This window comes from Schistocerca cancellata, chromosome 11 (genome assembly GCF_023864275.1).
Source record: "Schistocerca cancellata isolate TAMUIC-IGC-003103 chromosome 11, iqSchCanc2.1, whole genome shotgun sequence".
NCBI classification, from domain to species: domain Eukaryota; kingdom Metazoa; phylum Arthropoda; class Insecta; order Orthoptera; family Acrididae; genus Schistocerca; species Schistocerca cancellata.
This window is the reverse complement of record NC_064636.1, coordinates 50193016-50212221: the sequence shown is the minus strand read 5'-3', so window position 1 is coordinate 50212221 and position 19206 is coordinate 50193016. Positions and strand designations below refer to the sequence as shown.

General features: G+C 39.3%; 1 protein-coding gene across 4 annotated transcripts in view; it reads right to left on the bottom strand.

The window, feature by feature from the left end:
* The window catches only part of LOC126108799 (uncharacterized), a 235245-nt gene that overhangs the window by 56762 nt on the left and 159277 nt on the right, over positions 1-19206 (bottom strand). The window contains exon 2 of one of the 4 annotated variants that reach the window (XM_049914162.1): positions 13019-13182. The exons of 1 other annotated variant lie outside the window; for it this stretch is intronic. The gene's annotated coding sequence lies outside the window, so the exon portion shown is untranslated. Of the gene's footprint in view, positions 1-7023; positions 7744-8265; positions 8360-13018; positions 13183-19206 lie in introns of those variants that run through there. 2 more of the 4 variants (XM_049914163.1, XM_049914164.1) reach the window with 2 other exon arrangements.

The following is a 19206-nucleotide window of genomic DNA, read 5'->3' as shown; positions in this document are numbered from 1 at the left end:
CGTGATGCATTAAGTTACATGATGTGTACAAATACTAACAAGTAAAAAAGAACGAATATGTCAAGATGTTTTCATTCAACTGTCTTTGAAGCTGCCAGACAAGTCAAAGAGCTAGTTCCTTTCTTTTACATCCTTAACTGTGCCCAGGGCATATTCACCTTTTTTTTGTGCTGTGATAGGAGCATTTTTCATTCTGGTGAACTACCATCTGATAACAGCTGCACAAATATTCAGTTGTGGCAGGAAAGGCAGCCTCGGAATCTTTTCACCAGGATCTAGATCCACAGGCAAGATTACCAGTGAAAAATCTCTCTTTTAGAATTTCTGTAGCATGCCAGAATAACTGGCAGCACACAGACTACTTTGCCTCATTAGAGATTTAGAATTTCCTGCCTTAGCTTCCCAATCACACAATTTTATAAACTTCTTTAGTATTTTACTGCCCGCACTATGAACTGTATTTCCCTTCTTGCGATCTGAAGTTATTGCGGAAGCAGAAGAAATAATCTCATCAAGTATCATTCACAGTATAAAGCACATTTCTTTGCAAATAAAAAGCAGCAACAGAATACAGATATAAATAACTAGCAAACATAACACACCTAAAGAGCTGTTGTATCTGAAGAGGAATCAGAGATAATGAGGACACTGGGCATTCTATGATGGATTGCTCATAATACTGAATATGATCCAAAAACCAGTCGACTTCATGTATGTATGACAACAGTATGAAGAAAAGTAACACTTCACAAACTCTAGATCCACAGAGAAAAGAAAGATTACCACTGCGAAATACACTGAAGCACCAAAGAAACTGGTATAGGGACACATAAAAATACATATGTATGTACACAGGCAGAATACGGTGCTGTGTTCAGCAATGCCTATATAAGACAAGAAGTGTCTGGCACAGTTGTTAGATTGGTTACTGCTTCTACAACAGCAGGTTATCAAGGTTTAAGTGGTTTTGAACACGGTATTATACTCGGCACATGAGCAATGAAACACAGCATCTCTGAGGTAGTGATAAAGTGGGGATTTTCCCATATGACCATTTCACAAGTGTACTATACCAGGAATCTGGTAAAACAAGTAAATCTCTGACATCACTATGAGTGAAAAAAGATCTTGCAAGAACCAGATCAATGATGACTGAAGCGAATCGTTCAACGTGACAGAAGTGCAACCCTTCCACAAATTGCAAACTCTTCTGAGTTTAAAAACCAAACTCCCCAGACATGAACATTTTGTTGTTGTTGTTGTGGTCTTCAGTCCTGAGACTGGTTTGATGCAGCTCTCCATGCTACTCTATCCTGTGCAAGTACCTACTGCAACCTACATCCTTCTGAATCTGCTTAGTGCATTAATCTCTTGGTCTCCCTCTACAATTTTTACCCTCCATGCTGCTGTCCAATACTAAATTGGTGATCCCTTGATGTCTCAGAACATGTCCTACCAACCGATCACTTCTTCTAGTCAAGTTGTGCCACAAACTCCTCTTCCACCCAATTCTACTCAATACCTCCTCATTAGTTATGTGATCTACCCATCTAATCTTCAGCATTCTTCTGTAGCACCACATTTCGAAAGCTTCTATTCTCTTCCTGTCCAAACTATGTATCATCCACGTTTCACTTCCATACATGGCTACACTCCATACAAATACTTTCAGAAACGACTTCCTGACACTTAAATCTATACTCGATATTAACAAATTTCTCTTCTTCAGAAATGCTTTCCTTGCCATTGCCAGTCTACATTTTATATCCTCTCTACTTCGACCATCATCAGTTATTTTGCTCCCCAAATAGCAAAACTCCTTTACTACTTTAAGTGTCGCATTTCCTAATCTAATTCCCTCAGCATCACATGATTTAATTTGACTACATTCCATTATCCTTGTTTTGCTTTTGTTGATGTTCATCCTATATCCTCCTTTCTTATTAAATAAAACAGTAAACTAGTGAAAAACTGCAAATATCTTCTAAAGGGGGGGGGCAGCTGCCCCCCCCCCTGCCCCTCACTGGGTACGCCCATGCCTATAGCAGTGTTATTACCTGGGTAGGGGTATTCTTTAAATTATATTATTAAATGTTCTACAAGTCTGGACTACATATTTTGTATCACAGTCGTGGCATGAAAGCTTATGCAGTCCCGAACATTCACACTTGTTCTCTATCTTTGTTAATTTATACCTATTTGTGTTTTTGCATTATTTGTCATTCTAAAAGCAATATTTATATTCCTATTTCAAAAAGTCTTCAATTTTGTCCGATTTTCGACCTTTATACACCGAAGAGCCAAAGAAACTGGCACACCTGCCTAATATCATGTAGGGTCCCCATGAACATGCAGAAGTGTTGCACACAATGTGGCATGGACTCAACTTAGTGTCTGAAGTAATGCTGGAGGGAATTGATACCATGAATCCTGCAGGCCTGTTCATAAATCCGTAAGAGTACAAGGGTGTGGAGATCTCTGAACAGCACATTGCAATGCATCCCAAATATGCTTAGTAATGACAGCCTTGGGAGAGCCAGTTATGACAAAACTCTACCATCTGGTGAGCAAGATGTATGAGACAAGCGAAATACCCTCAGACTTCAAGAAGAATATAATAATTCCAATCCCAAAGAAAGCAGGTGTTGACAGATGTGAAAATTACTGAACTATCAGTTTAATAAGTCACAGCTGCAAAATACTAACGCGAATTCTTTACAGATGAATGGAAAAACTGGTAGAAGCCGACCTCGGGGAAGATCAGTTTGGATTCCATAGAAATGTTGGAACACGTGAGGAAATACTGACCTTATGACTTATCTTAGAAGAAAGATTAAGGAAAGGCAAACCTACGTTTCTAGCATTTGTAGACTTACAGAAAGCTTTTGACAATGTTGATTGGAATACTCTCTTTCAAATTCTAAAGGTGGCAGGGGTAAAATACAAGGGGGTGAAAGGCTATTTACAGTTTGTACAGAAAGCAAATGGCAGTCACAAGAGTCGAGGGGCATGAAAGGGAAGCAGTGGTTGGGAAGAGGGTGAGACAGGGTTGTAGCCTATCCCCAATGTTATTCAATCTGTATATTGAGCAAGCAGTAAAGGAAACAAAAGAAAAATTCAGAGTAGGAATTAAAATCCACGGAGAAGAAATAAAAACTTTGAGGTTTGCCAATGACATTGTAATTCTGCCAGAGACAGCAAAGGACTTGGAAGAGCAGTTGAACGGAATGGACAGTGTCTTGAAAGGAGGATATAAGATGAACATCAACAAAATCAAAACGAGGATAATGGAATGTAGTCGAATTAAGTCGGGTGATGCTGAGGGAATTAGATTAGGAAATGAGGCATTTAAAGTAGTAAAGGAGTTTTGCTATTTGGGGAGCAAAATAACTCAAGATGGTCGAAGTAGAGAGGATATAAAATGTAGACTGGCAATGAGAAGGAAAGCGTTTCTGAAGAAGAGGAATTTGTTAACATCGAGTATAGATTTATGTGTCAGGAAGTTGTTTCTGAAAGTATTTGTATGGAGTGTAGCCATGTATGGAAGTGAAACGTGACGATAACTAGTTTGGACAAGAACAGAGTAGAAGCTTTCGAAATGTGGTGCTACAGAAGAATGCTGAAGATAAGATGGGTTTATCACATAAGTAATGAGGAGGTACTGAATAGAATAGGGGAGAAGAGAAGTTTGTGGCACAACTTGACAAGAAGAAGGGGACGGTTGGTAGGACATTTCTGAGGCATCAAGGGATCACAAATTTAGCATTGGAGGGCAGCGTGGAGGGTAAAAATCGTAGAGGGAGACCAAGAGATGAATACACTAAGCAGATTCAGGAGGATGTATGTTGCAGTAAGTACTGGGAGATGAAGAGGGTTGCACAGGATAGAGTAGCATGGAGAGCTGCATCAAACCAGTCTAAGGACTGAAGACAACAAGAACAACAACAACTGCAGAAGAAATGCTAGAAAGCCCTAACACATCATCTGTACAGTCCTGATCTGTCCCCATGCAGTTTCCATATTTTTGGAGCCCTAAAGAAAGACATTCATGGCCGTTGGTTTGCTTCAGATGAAGAGGTGCACACCTGGGTACAGTCATTGTTCTGTAGGCAACTGCAAACATTTTTCCATGAAGGAACTGACTGTCTCGTCTCACAATGTATGATTACTTTTGAAAATTACCAAACTATCAGTTTAATAAGTCACGGCTGCAAAATACTAACGCGAATTCTTTACAGATGAATGGAAAAACTGGTAGAAGCCGACCTCGGGAAAGATCAGTTTGGATTCTGTAGGAATGTTGGAACACATAAGGCAAGACTGACCCTACGACTTATCTTAGAAGATAGATTAAGGAAAAGCAAACCTACGTTTCTAGCATTTGTAGACTTACAGAAAGTTTTTGACAATGTAGACTCGTATACTCTCTTTCAAATTCTGAAGGTGGCAGGGGTCAAATACAGGGAGCAAAAGGCTATTTACAATTTGTACAGAAACCAGATGGCAGTTATAAGAGTCGAGGGTCACGAAAGGGAAGCAGTGGTTGGGAAGGGAGTGAGACAGTGTTGTTGCATATCCCCAATGTTAGTCAATCTGTATATTGAGCAAGCAGTAAAGGAAACAAAAATCTGGAGTAGGAATTACAATCCATGGTGAAGAAATAAAAACTTTGAGGTTTGCCAATGACATTGTAATTCTGTCAGAGACAGCAAAGGACTTGGAAGAGCAGTTGAACAGAATGGACAGTGTCTTGAAAGGAGGATATAAGATGAACATCAACAAAAGCAAAACGAGGATAACGGAATGTAGTCGAATTAAGTCAAGTGATGCTGAGGAGACACTTACAGTAGTAAAGGAGTTTTGCTATTTGGGGAGCAAAATAAGTGATGGTCGAAGTAGAGAGGATATAAAATGTAGACTGGCAATGGCAAGGAAAGCGTTTCTAAAGAAGAGAAATTTGTTGACATCGAGTATTTAAGTGACAGGAAGCCATTTCTGAAAGTATTTGTGTGGAGTGTAGCCATGTATGGAAGCGAAACATGGACAATAAACTGTTTAGACAAGAAGAGAATAGAAGCTTTTGAAATGTGGTGCTACAGAAGGATGCTGAAGATTAGATGGGTAGATCACATAACTAATGAGGAGGTGCTGAATAGAATTGGGGAGAAGAGAAGTTTGTGGCACAACTTGACTAGCAGAAATGATTGGTTGGTAGGACATGTTCTGAGGCATCAAGGGATCACCAGTTTAGTATTGGAGGGTAGCGTGGAGGGTAAAAATCGTAGAGGGAGACCAAGAGATGAATACACTAAGCAGATTCAGAAGGATGTAGGTCGCATTATGTAATGGGAGATGAAGAAGCTTGCACAGGATAGAGTAGCATGTAGAGCTGCATTAAACCAGTCTCTGGACTGAAGACCGTAACTACAACAACAACAACAACAACAACCACAGTTGCTGAACCTCACGGACCAGAATGTTCTTAATGAAATGAAAATGATGATGACGAGTATCATTAACTGTTGTAATAGGTCATAAGTGTGTGTGTGTGTGTGTGTGTGTGTGTGTGTGTGTGTGTGGTTTTTTTTTTTTTACTATCTGTTCTTTATGTTCTGATTCAGGTTTCACATTAATTACAAACTCTACAAATGCAAAAGATGCTTTTGTTACTAGCTTACAAATGGAAATTTAGTGAACTAACATTAACAATAAATATAATCTTAAATATTAAGTAATATTTCATAACATATAGTGGGTACATTAGTTTTTTCCTAGTCAGTATAGGATGTGCAGACTTGGTTAAAAAAGAATTCAGACCTCTTATAGTAGTGGTATGTCTCTATAAATTTGATTATTACAAACATCTATTTTTCTTAAAATTTTGTTTCTGTTCTTTGTGCCCTCATCATTGTCAGTGCCTCCTATATAAATGATAAGCCTCCTAATATGACAGTTGATTCCAAAATATTTTTGTTTGCTGATGTCACTAGCTTGGTAGTGAAGGATACTGAGTGTAAAACATGCACTCTTTCAAGTACTGAACTTGTAGGAAACAAATCAATGCTAAATCACAGTAAGATTCAGTTTTTACAGTTTCTAATACACAATTCAACAACAGAGTTGAGAATTGTAGGGTCCTCCTAAATAGGTCAGGTCTGCACTACACATCAGAGGCTGCTACTCAGGTAGCTGACAGTCTGTGGGGTGCCCACAAAGATGTTTTAGATTAGGCGACTGTCCATCCAATCCAGATAACAACAGCTGTATGACACTGAGAAGTATCAGTGTAACATCAAAAGAAATGCCTCTCACAACGGAGAGTATTAAAATTCTAATGGTTAACTGCTGAAGCATTCCCAACAAAGTGTCAGAGTTTGAAGCACTCCTGAAAAGCAGTGAAACTCAGATAATACTAGGTACAGGAAGCTGGTTGAAACTTTAAATTGATAGCAGTGAGATTTTTTGAGAAAATTTAAGTGTATATTGAAAGGACAGGCAAATGGGAAATGGAGGTGGTGTATTTGTTGTGGTAAACAAGAAGTTCAAATCCACCACGATAGAAATTGAAGCCACATGTGAGATTGTTTGGACAAGACTTGGTATCAGGGGTGGATATAAAATGATAACTGGATCCTTCTGTTACACACCAGACTCATCTCCTGATGTAACCGTACACTTTAGAGAAAACTTCAGTTCACTCGAACATAATCTCAGCAATCAGACAGTAATCATCCAAAAATCAAGTGGAAAATAGGAGTTTTGTTAGTGGTCGGCATGATAAGACATCCTGTGAAGCTTTACTAAATGCCTTCTCTGAAAACTACCTACCCCACTCACGATAGAAATATACTGGATCTAATGGCGACAAATAGACCTGACCTCTTAGAGGATGTCCACATCGAAACTGGCATCAGTGACCACGACATGGTTGTGGCAACAATGATTACCAAAGTACAAAGGACAACTAAAACAAAGATATACATGTTCAGTAAACTAGATAAAAAAAAATCAGTAGTCTCATACCTCAATGAGGAACTTGAAACGTTCAGCACAGGGCAAGAGCATATAGAGGGAACCTCCATGGTATATAGTCACTGTAAAGAAACTTCTAAAGAAACAGATTACTGCATAATAGGTGTAAAACAAAGTGTAGGACTATAGATGAAACGTGTTTGGCTGTCAAGAGAGCAATGGCTGATGCCCTCAATGACTACCATAGCAGAATATTGTCGTGATCTTTCACAGAACCCAAAGAAATTCTGGTCATACGTAAAGGCTGTTAGTGGCACGAAAGTTAAGAGTCCAGTCCCTTGCGAATGAGACAGGAAGTGAAATTGAGGGTAGCAAAGCACAAGTTGAAATGATTAACTCTGTTTGCAAATGTTCCTTTACAAAGGAAAACCAAGAAGAATTGTCCCAGTTTATTTCTCGTACCACTGAAAAGATGAATGAAATAAGTATTAGTGTCAGTGGTGCTGAGAAGCAGCGGAAATTGTTTAAACTGAACAAAGCTACAGGCCCCGGTGGAATCCCTGTCAGATTCTATACTGAATTGCAGCTGAGTTAGCCCCTCTTCTAACTACAACCTTTCTTAGATCCCTCAAAGAAAAAACCGTGTCCAGATTTTGGAAAAAGGCACATCCACAAAACTATAGTCTTATATCCTTGACATCAATTAAACAACAAAAATAACCAATTATTGATACTATAATGTAAATGAATAGATAAAAAAATCTGCTCGCCAAGCAGCGGCAGGTGAACACGAACACACACACACACACACACACACACACACACACACACACACACACACACACACACACACACACACACACACACACAGCAGTTGAAGGGTAAGGAAGCGGGGTGGAGGAAAAGGACTGGATCGGTTTACGGAAACAGGTACAGTTCAGGAAAGTCTCCCAGAAACCCAGGTCAGGGGAGACTTACCAGACAGTAAGACTGATTGTTGGGGACTGCACCGGTCGAGATTTGAAAACCTGAGAGCTTAAAGGTGGAAGACAGGGTAATATGCAACACAGAGATTACTACTAAGACATCGTGCATGAGTTAATAAGAGTGAAAAGCTAAGTGCATTGTATGAAACACAGGAAGAAAGGAGGACCGCAAAAAACTGACAAGTCAGAAAATAAAAGATGTAGAAAACTAAAATAGAGTGAAGAAAGGGGTAGCATTTCTTCACAGTAACTACTCTTTTCTCCTCTCCTGGGATTCGTAGTATATTATTGAAAGGAAAAACCTAACCTTAGAGTTTTGAGGCACAAGTTAGTCCACTCGCTATGCAATGTTCCAGCTACTGAACTGCGTGGTATGATACCACGGGTCTGCTAAATCGGGCAACTGGACAGCATATCTGCAGATAGCAGCTCGTCCTTGAACCTGATCTGTGAATGATTATGTAAGAGGGCACAGGACGGATCGGTGAATAGAAATGCCACACTAATGCTACCAGATTACCAGTTACGTAACACAGTATTTCAAACACACACATCATCTGTTTGTAAAAACAAACATTGTTTCAAGGATGCAGACATTGGAAATCTCAATGTTACATTGGAGGAGACAAACTGACCACCGTACTTCATGCAGAGGTAATGGTGGGCCGCCTGGGAGAAACACGTGTTTAGGGGTGGGTGCGATGCATGGGGATAGACATTCTGCTTGTAGTTTTGGGACAAACAGTTATGTTGTTGTGGACTTCAGTCCAATGACTGGTTTGATTTTCCTCTACCTTCTGCAAGCCTCTTCACCTCCAGATAACTACTGCAACTTACATCCTTCTCAATCTGCTTACTGTATCCATCTCTTGGGCTCCCTCTACAAATTTTATCTCCAAATATTAAATAGGTGATTCCTTGATGTTACAGAATGTGTCCTATCAGATGATCCCTCCTTCTAGTCAGGTTGTGCCACAAAGTCATTTTCTCCCCATTTCCATTCAGTATCATGTCATTAGTTATGTGATCTACCCATCTTATCTTCAGCATTCTTTTGTAGAACCACATTTCAAAAGCTTCTTATTCTCTTCTTGTCTAAACTGTTTATCGTCCATGATACACTTGCATACATAGCTACACCCCATACAGATACCTTCAGAGAAGACTTCCTAATACTAATATATGATGTTACCAATTTCTTACCCAATTTCTCTTCTTCAGAAATGCATTTCTTGCCATTTACATTCTATATTTTAAATACTCCCCAATTGAGCCCTCATCAGTTATTTTGTTGACCGTACAGAATAACTCATCTATTACTTTAAGCGTCTCGTATCCTAATATAATTCTCTCAGCAGCACCTGACTTAATTCAACCACGTTCCATTGGCCTTGTTTTGCTTTTGTTGGTGTTCATCATATATCCTCCTTTTCAAGGCACTGTCCATTCAGTTCAACTGTCTCCCAAGTGTTTTGCTGCCTCTGCAAGAATTACAATGTCACCAGCAAACCTCGAAGTTTTTATTTCTTCTCCCTGAACTTTGATTCCTACTGCAATTTTTTCTTTTGTTTCCTCTACTGCTTGCTCAGTGTACACATTGAATAACATCTGTGATATGCTGCAACCCTGTCTCACGCCCCTCTTCCCTTTCACACTCCTTCACTTACATAACTGCCATCTGGTTTCTGTACAAGTGGTAAGTAGCATTTTGCTCACTATTTTATCTCTTCTAACCTCAGAATTTCAAAGAGAGTATTCCAGTCACCACTGTCAAAAGCTTTCTCTAAGTCTGCAAATGCTATAAACGTAGGTTTTCCTTTGCTTAAGATGTCTTCTAAGATAAGTTGTAGGTTAAGTATTGCCTCACATGTTCCTACATTTCTCTAGAATCAAAACTGATCTTCACTGAGGTCAGAGTTTTTTCAATTAGTCTGTAAAGAATTCTTGTGAGTATTTTCCAACCATGAGTTGTTTAAATGATATTTTGGTAATATTCACACGTCAGCACCTGGAATTTCAATTATTACATTCTTCTTGAAGTACTGCATGCCAGATGGAAGAGGTTTTTTTATAACTGACTCTCCCAAGGCTATCGGTAGTTTTGATGGAATGTCGTCTCCTCTCGGGGCCTTATTTCAGCTTAGGTCTTTCAGTTCCGCATACAACTGTTCTCACAGTATCATATCTCCACTGTAATCTTCATCTATGCCCTCTTCCACTCCTATAATATTGCCTTCAAGCTCATCTCCCCTGTACAGAGCCTCTATATACTTGTTTCACCTTTCAGCTTTCCCTTCTTTGGTTAGGACTGGTTTTCCATCTGAACTTTTGATATTCATGCAGCTGCTTCTTTTTTCTTCAAAGATCTATTCAATTTCTTGTAGGTGGTATCTATCTTTCTTCTAGTGAAATACACCTCTAAATCCTACGTTTGTCCTCAAGTCATTCCTGCTTAATAATTTTGCACTTCCTGTCTATGTAATTTTTTAGACATTTGTATTTCCTCTCACATGCTTTGTTTGCTGCATTTTTATGTATACTCCTTTCATCAATTAAATTCAGTATCTCCCATGTCATCCAAGAATTTCTACTAGTTGTTGCATTTTTATCTATTTGATCCTCTGCTGCCTTCTCCGTTTCATCTCTCAAAGCTACCCATTCACCTTCTACTGTATTCCTTTCCTCTGTTTAGCTACATAAGAAAGTTAATATCAAAGTGAATAGAATTTTTCATCACAGATTTAAGTGAAGCCAAGGCCCTACGCAAAAGGTAACCAAAGACAAAATCTACATCTACATGCTACAGCCTACTGAGAAGTGAATAACAGTTGAGGTGGTGTAAGAAGATCCCTGACAGCTCACAGCACTGTTTCCAGCTTCCAACTACGAAATGCTATTGGCTGCAGGTGAACCAGTAGCCGCTTACAAAGCTGTAACAACATTGAGACATTTACAAAATTGCGGTATGTTGTCGGTTGCGGTAGGTCTACGTAGCTGCCACATCCAGCCCACTGGAACTGTCAGCGTTCAACTTGCGCCAACTCAGCTATAGTACACACACGTGCTAGGGAAGTCTGTGTAGTTGTGCAAAGTCACTGTGCCAGCATGGCGTAGTGGTTAGCACATCTGCCTAGCGAGCAGGAGACTCGGGTTCGAATACCGGTCTCGGTACAATTTTCAACTGTCACTTCAGTCTGCTTATACACACCTTACACTCAGGGGTCGAATCGTACAGACGCACCGTCAATGCGTAAAACTTCTAGAGTTATTTTCTCGAACTGCATAAATAGTAACCCTTACTACTAGCATTTTATGCAGTCTAAAGGACTACTGGAAGTGTAGGAAGTTTCAAGTAAATCCATGATCCCCACACTGTGGTCTTCCCTTACAAGCATGTTTTCACTGGACAGTTTGCATCTATCTAGAAGCTTTTGCCAGTACAGTTCTCTCAGCATTTCCACAATGCTCTCGTATGGATCAAACAAACGTGTGACTGTTCATGCTGTCCTCCTCCATAAACATTCAATATCCCTTGTTAATGCTTTGTGATATGGGCTGTACACATCTGAGCAATATTCTGGGGTGGGTTACAAGAAGATTTTGTAAGCAATCTCACTTCCAGACTGACAGTATTTCCCTAGTATTCTACCAATGAGCTCCAGTCTGCCATCTGCTTTATCCATGGCTGGGTCTATGCGACTGTTCCATTTCATATTTCTAGAAATCATTACACCCAGCTGAGTTGACTGATCACTATCATTTCCGCTGTAGTCACAGGATGTTACATTTCTGAACTTTTTTAAGTGCACAATTTTATGTTTCTGAGCATTTAATGCTAGTTGCCAAACTTTGCACCATTTTGATATTTTGTCAAGATCTGACTGAATATTTGTGCAGCTTTCTTCAGACAGAACTTCATTACAGATAACTGTATTCAATTTAAGTGTACAGGTGGTACCGAGTCAAATGCTTTTCGAAAGTTGGGAACTACTGAATCTGCCTGATAACCTTGATCTATGGCTTTCAGGATGTGTGAAATCGGAAGACTAAACTTAAGACGATGAATGTTTGAAGTGCTCAATTAATTTAAATAAAAGTCTATCCACAAATATTTTAATTGGAAGGTAGGTAAACATGAGTGAATAGAACAAACTATCCCTTTTTGATTACACAATTGACAAAAGATGTCCAAAAAAATGTAACAATCAAAAAGTTTGAATATCAATTTATTAATTAATTGGTGACCATTTGTTCTTGACTTGCTTCTCCATGGTATTTCTGGTTTAGTAAATATACTGTAATGGTCCTTATGTACTGGTTTTCAGTTTTGTACTGTTAGTAGCGACCGTGTGTGCTAATGTGATGATGAGTGCACGAGAGCAAGTCTGATCTTATATAACTCTTTAGTACATCTCTATTTTATATGTTTTAACCCTACTCGTCTCATGTGGTAATTGTAAGGGCACCAATGACCATGATGCTGAGCACTCTAAACAAACATACAGCAACAACAACAAAGTGGATCCCAGATTGGAATTTACTGCAAGAATTCTTAAAAATCATAATTCATCTGCAAAGATGAGGTTACAGAACTTTTATTTGTATGATTCTTGAATACTGCCCATCAGTTTGGGATCCTACTTAGATAATATCAAAGGAAAAGTAGAGAATTTTCAAAGCAGGGCAGCATGTTTTGTCAGAGGTTCATTTATTAGACAGTGAAGTATCACACTGATGCTCTTCAAAAACCCAGTGGCAGATGCCAGAAAGGTTTGCTGTTCAAATTCTGAGATTGAAAATTTCAAGATAAACCTTCCAGAACAACAACCAAGAAAATTGGAGCTCAACAGTTGTCCTTCCCATGAACGATCTGTGAATGGAACAGGGAATGGTGGAATTAAGAGTGGCACCAGAGATACCGTTCACTACACACCACAAGGTGACTTTCAGACTATGGTTGTATGTTGTCATTTTCTCTTTCAGTTTCATCTCATTACTTTCTGAACAGAGGTTTGTACGCCTCAAATTACAATATATTTTACGAACGGTTTTCTACTCACATTATATCCATTGCAGAAATGCCATTTTGTTGCTGTATTTGCAACCGTCTGATTCAATTAGCAGTGACCACAGGGCAGCTTCCTGTCTGGCTTCTTCCAGTATCAGAGTCAAAACTGATTTTCATTTTCTCTATTATGTCCGAGGGAACCTGCAGATATATTGCCTGAAATAGAAAAATTCATCATGGGAAACAAATAATGGTATATCTCACATCATGTGCACATCCTATCTGCACACTGCTTTTAGGAGATCAACTGCCACTTGTTCCACATTGTTCACAGTGATACAGACTTACTAATTTACAAAGTTATTTATTTGCACATGCTACCACCTTATGCATGTGTATGTATACTAACCACCATTTTCATTTGTTTTAGAGCCAACAGTAACAACATATTTTCAGTTGTGAGTGGTTTGTGCCATACATTGTCCATCTTCAGGAACAATAGAGAAAATAGTGAAAATGTCTACCTTAAAACACCACTTTTTAGAAATTTTTTGTTAATTCCATTAACAGGTAATGTAATGATTTCTTTTCTCTTTTTGTAACTGTAATTTCTGAAGATTAACATATATGTCTGAAACCAGCCACAATTAAAAGGCTTTTACCATAATTTTATCTAAAATTATTTTCTTATCCCACAATGACATGGTGACATTACTATTCAACCATGAATCATGTCAAATGGATTAAATGAATAATAAATATATGTGCTGAGTAATAATACAGTAATGACTGGGGAGAAAGCACAGAGTTGCATGTACACTGTCTGCAAAATGTTTACTAACAAACATTGATCAAATTAAGAAAGGAAAAAGAAATCACATATTTGCGAAAAATAATTAAAGAATTGGTTTCAAAAATTTTTCTAGAGAGGAATGCTCCACAAGACAATATGGTGAGGAATGCTTATTTAACAAGATTAAGTAAAGCATGACAATACACTGTTGAAACCACAGCGGCTATATTCCAGTTACTGCCTGATACTGAATTACAAGTTCGATAATCCAGAAACAGTGGAGAGAAGAATTGTAAAGAAAATACTGGATTCACTACACAATATTGGCTCCTGGAAATGAAGACACGATGTTGGAATGTACATTACGTGATCAAAAGTATCTGGACACCTGGCTGAAAATGACTTACAAGTTGCTGGTGCCCTCCGTCGGTAATACTGGAATTCAATATGGCGTTGGCCCATCCTTAAGACTTCACTGAGGAGAGGTATCGATGTCGGTTGGTGATGCCTGGCACGAACTCGGCATTCCAAAACATCCCAAAGGTGTTCTAGATTCAGGTCAGGACTCTGTGCAGGACAGTCCATTACAGGGGTGTTATCACCATACAACCACTTCACCACAGGCCATGCATTATGAACAGGTGCTCGATCGTGTTGAAAGAGGCATTCACAATCCCCAAATTGCTCTTCAATAGTTGGAAGCAAGGTGCTTATAACATCAAGCCTGTGCTCTCATAGTGCCACACAAAACAACAAGGGGTGCAAGTGCCCTTCAATGAAAAACACAACCACACCATAAAACCACCGCCTCTGAATTTTACTGTTGACGCTACACAGGCTGGCAGATGACATTCACCAGCCATTCACAATCCCACACCCTGCCACCAGATCACCACATTGTGTACTGTGATTTGTCACTTCACACAATGTTTTTCCACTGTTCAATTGTCCAATGTTTACACTTCTTACACCAAGCAAGGCATCGTTTGGCATTTACCAGCATGATGTGTGGCTTATGAGCAGCCGCTCGACCATGAAATCCAAGTTTTCTCACCTCCCGCCTAATTGTCATAGTACTTGCACTGGATCTTGATGCAGTTTGGAATTTCTGTGTGACGGTCTGGATTGATGTCTGCCTATTAGACATTACGAGCCTCTTCAACTGTTGGCCGTCTCTGTCAGTCAACAGACGAGGTCGACCTGTACGGTTTTGTGCTGCATGTGTCCCTTCACATTTCCACTTCACTATCACATTGGAAACAGTGGACCTAGGGATGTTTAGGAGTGTGGAAATCTCGCGTACAGATGTATGACACAAGTGACACCCAATCACCTGACCACGTTCAAAGTCTGTGAGTTCCGCGGAGTGTTCCATTCTGCTCTCTCACAATGTCTAATGACCGCTGAAGTCACTGATATGGAGTACCTTGCAGGTGGCAGCACAATGCATCTAATATGAAAAACATATGTTTTTGGGGGTGTTGGAATACTTTTGATCACATAGTGTATCAGGAAGTAAAATATGAAAGAGGAGTGTCATATCTGGCCATTTACACGGAATTTATGACAACACATTAACCAAACAGGTACTCAAGTATCGTTGACAAAAGAAGTTGTCTACAAGCTGGATTCAAAGGGTCAACAAAGATTCATAGAAAAAACAAAAGATGATAACGAACAATTGACAGAGGCACGTTTAGAATAAAAGTGTTCGTGATGGAAGAATTCTTACATCTAAATCCATACTCCGCAAGCCACATCATAGTGTGTAGTGGAGAGTCCTTTGTGTTCCATTGAAACTTAACCCTTTTCTTTTAGTGAGATATACATAGAAGGATGTGATATATTGGTTGACTCTCATAGGAAAACATACAAATTCAAATGGCTCTAAGCACTAAGGGACTTAACATTTGAGGTCATCAGTCCCCTAGACTTGGAACTACTTAAACCTAACTAACCCAAGGACGTCACACACATCCATGCCCGAGGTACGATTCGAACCTGCGACCGTAGCAGCAGCACGGTTCCGGACTGGAGGGCCTAGAAACTCTCTGCCACAGCGGCTGGCGAAAAACACACCTTCTGAGTTTTAGCAGTAAACTACAGTGTGATGCAAAACACCTCTCTTTTAATGTCTACTATCGGAGTTAGATGAGTATCTCTCTGACACTAGTGTACTTATTAAATGAACCTGGGAGGAAAATACTATTCTTCTTTGGATCTTTTGTATTTCCTCTACCAATCCTATCTGGTACAGAACTCAGGCTGGTGAGCAATACTCCAGTGTTGAAATACTGGTCCAACAAGGGTTTAGTACACTGCCTCCTTACCTGCCCAATGGGGTAAACTTGCTACACATAGCAGATACACTTTGGCCATAGGGAGAGTAATGGTACCCACTGAAAGAGGTGTGTATTTTGCAGTAAAATACTATAATAAAATCAGAAGGGAGGCTTGCCTACGTAATCAGGTACAAGAGCAAACAGTAAAGTTGACCTGCACAAGTAATGCTTACTACGAAGGCTTTGTGATGCCAGAGTAATTATGGAACAATAGTGGCTCCAAGAACATCAATCATGTGTGTGTTTTATACTGGCAAAAGTGTAGCTCCATTTTTCTAAAGTGATATCTGTTGTCTCTGGCTGACTGATATATTGGAAATTCACATGGGAGAACCTAGCATAGCAGCAGGAGGTGGCTTGGGACCCGAGTAGCTAATTGGAGCTGCAGAGACAAGCAGTTAAGAGAATAAGAAGTCAAAAAGTGTTTTGACAGCACTGGGAAGTGCGGGCAGATGTAGTTAGTCTGATGAGCAGCAGTAGTGTGGGTGACAAGTGCGGACAACGAAGAGAGAAAGAGAGTGAGTTCAAAAACAGCATTGAGGAAGACATTGCAAGCACTACTTGGAATGGCAGATAGCGGACAGATACAATCTTTGCATCAAAAGGTAATGTGCGGAAGGGTACTGTAGTTAATTTACAGAGCGGAGGAAGTGATACTTTTTGTTAGAAGATGGAAGGGGGCAAGATTTTCTATTATGGTAACTCCATCTGCCTGGAGAGACTTGGCAGTTTATTTAATTTTTATTTTATTTTATCTGTCATTAGAGAGAGAGAGAGAGAGAGAGAGAGAGAGAGAGACTGACTTTAAGTTGTCATAATATATTTATTGTTTATTATTTATGTTGCCCCATGTATGCTAGCCTCTAGGTGAATTTCATAGCATCTCTTTGGATTGCGACTATACAAGTAATTATTGATTGTAGAAACTTTTGTAACACTATGATTACTGTCTGTTCTGAAGCCAATCCATACTGTTTGTGTCAACATCATCAAGGAGGAGGACCTTCAGGGATTTCAAATTAGTGAAATTATACATTAGTAGACAGAAGCAACCAGTGCTAACTACTTCTGTGAAGTAATTCTGACAACAGACTATGACTAGCACAGATCCACTAAAACTATAAAAAATTATGATAATTACCTCTAGATTACTTTGAAAAAGCACTGCTGCTCCTCCCTTCATAATCTTTATTTGTTCATAGTAACTTGATAGTTTTGGAAATTGTCATTTTTTAGTATTTTTACAAATCACGCCATGTACATGAATATACTGTATACAATAGCATTTTTTATACTGTTATATAAACATTTACCACCATTTATGTACTGCAGTATACTAAAGTACAATTGTCAATAATGGAGCTCAGAAATCTTTGAATAAGTATAAACATCTTTCAATTAACAACTGTTTCGGTTTGCCTTAAAGACATTTATCTGGAGTTGCTTTACATTAATTGGCTACTTATTATAAACTGTCTTCCAGCTTCATGTGGACCATAATCGGTGTTCTTTTATTACTCACTAAATGACAGCAGGAGAACACACACATATGAACATTAAGAAAATCTGCAAGCTTTCAGAGTCAGTGCCTCCTTTTCCTGGCAGGAGGGGACGAAGAGGGGTGAAGGAAACGGAATCTCTAAATACAGTTTCTAAATACTTCTCCCAATTAAATTTCACATGACCAGTTACCTCGCAGTAGATCTCATCCTCAACAAAGGTCACCCACACTTCTGTTCACATTATGCCCACTAACATTTTGACAGTTCCCATCCTTTCTATGTCAAATGTTCCCTCCCATGCATCTGAGGCACCGTATTTGTTCAGACGCAGACAATTTACAGCAATACACCTCCATTCTCTCCTCAGCCTCCAGTGGACATAATTACACCACCAGCCTAGTTCAAAAGCAGATTTCCCAGACCATCACATTTTCCCAGACCATCACATCCAATGCTGGTACCTGCTGCTGGTCCCTCCGATAAACAATTTAGTCCACGGTCTTGAATATATTAATTAGCTACTTCGACAAGTCTACGACCTCCAAGAATTGTGCCCTGAAATGAGGTTCATTCTTTCCGAGACTTTGCCCACCACACGTATAATAACTTTTCGTCACCTTCCCAATCTCCTTGTCAGACCACATGCTCCTTCTGCACCCTTCTCCTTACCGTACGTCTCCCACCCCTGTGACCCCGCCCCCACTTGTCTACGCATCCGCATACCACCACCTGTATACCAGCCCTGTAACTGGCAAAACATATACTATCAAAGGGAGACCCACCTGTGAAACGACACACATCATGTACCAACAGTTAAGAAAACACTGTTCGGTCTTTTACATTAGCTTGACTAAAGGAAGTTATCAGTTAGGATGAATGGGTATAGGCAGAGGGTGTATACAGACCATGTCCTACCATATGACAGTTGTGACCTCGGTGTCAGTTTCACCATGAGCCATTTGGATTTTTCCGCCAGCCAGTTTCTATGAATTCTGCAGGTGGAAACTGGCGCTACATGTCCTTGACTCTCACCACCCGCCTGCCTTTATGTTACATTAATTTCTTCAGTCCCAGCATTTATTCACAGTAACTGTTCCTTTCTTCACTCCCTTTGAGTTTTCTACACCTTTTGTTTCTGATTTGTCTATTTCTCACAGTCCCTCTCCGACTTCTTTCACATACACTGCATTCATTTAGCTTTTCACTCTTATTAAGGGGCTCCGGAACGCCCTATACTTGCAATGCTAAAATAACGCTTATAAATTACATCTTTCCTCACAAAGTATTTGAGGTAGGAAGTTGAACTTTTTACAGATTATTTATTGGAATGTGGTCTACAACTTAACACGGGGATTTTACAAAATTTTAGTTCAGTTATTAAAGATGATTTTTTTTCAATTGTGATGAAAATTCACAACATTTTTTTGCAATTTTTTATTTATATATTCAAAAATATGCAGCTTTTTTGGAAAAAGGCTGTGTTAAATTATGCAGAAGGTACTGTGTAACATTTACTGAAAGTTTGAAACAAATATGTTTGGAAGATCCTTAGAAAACATGTAATTAGTATGAGAAAATAAAAGTTTTGGGAATCGAGCGACAA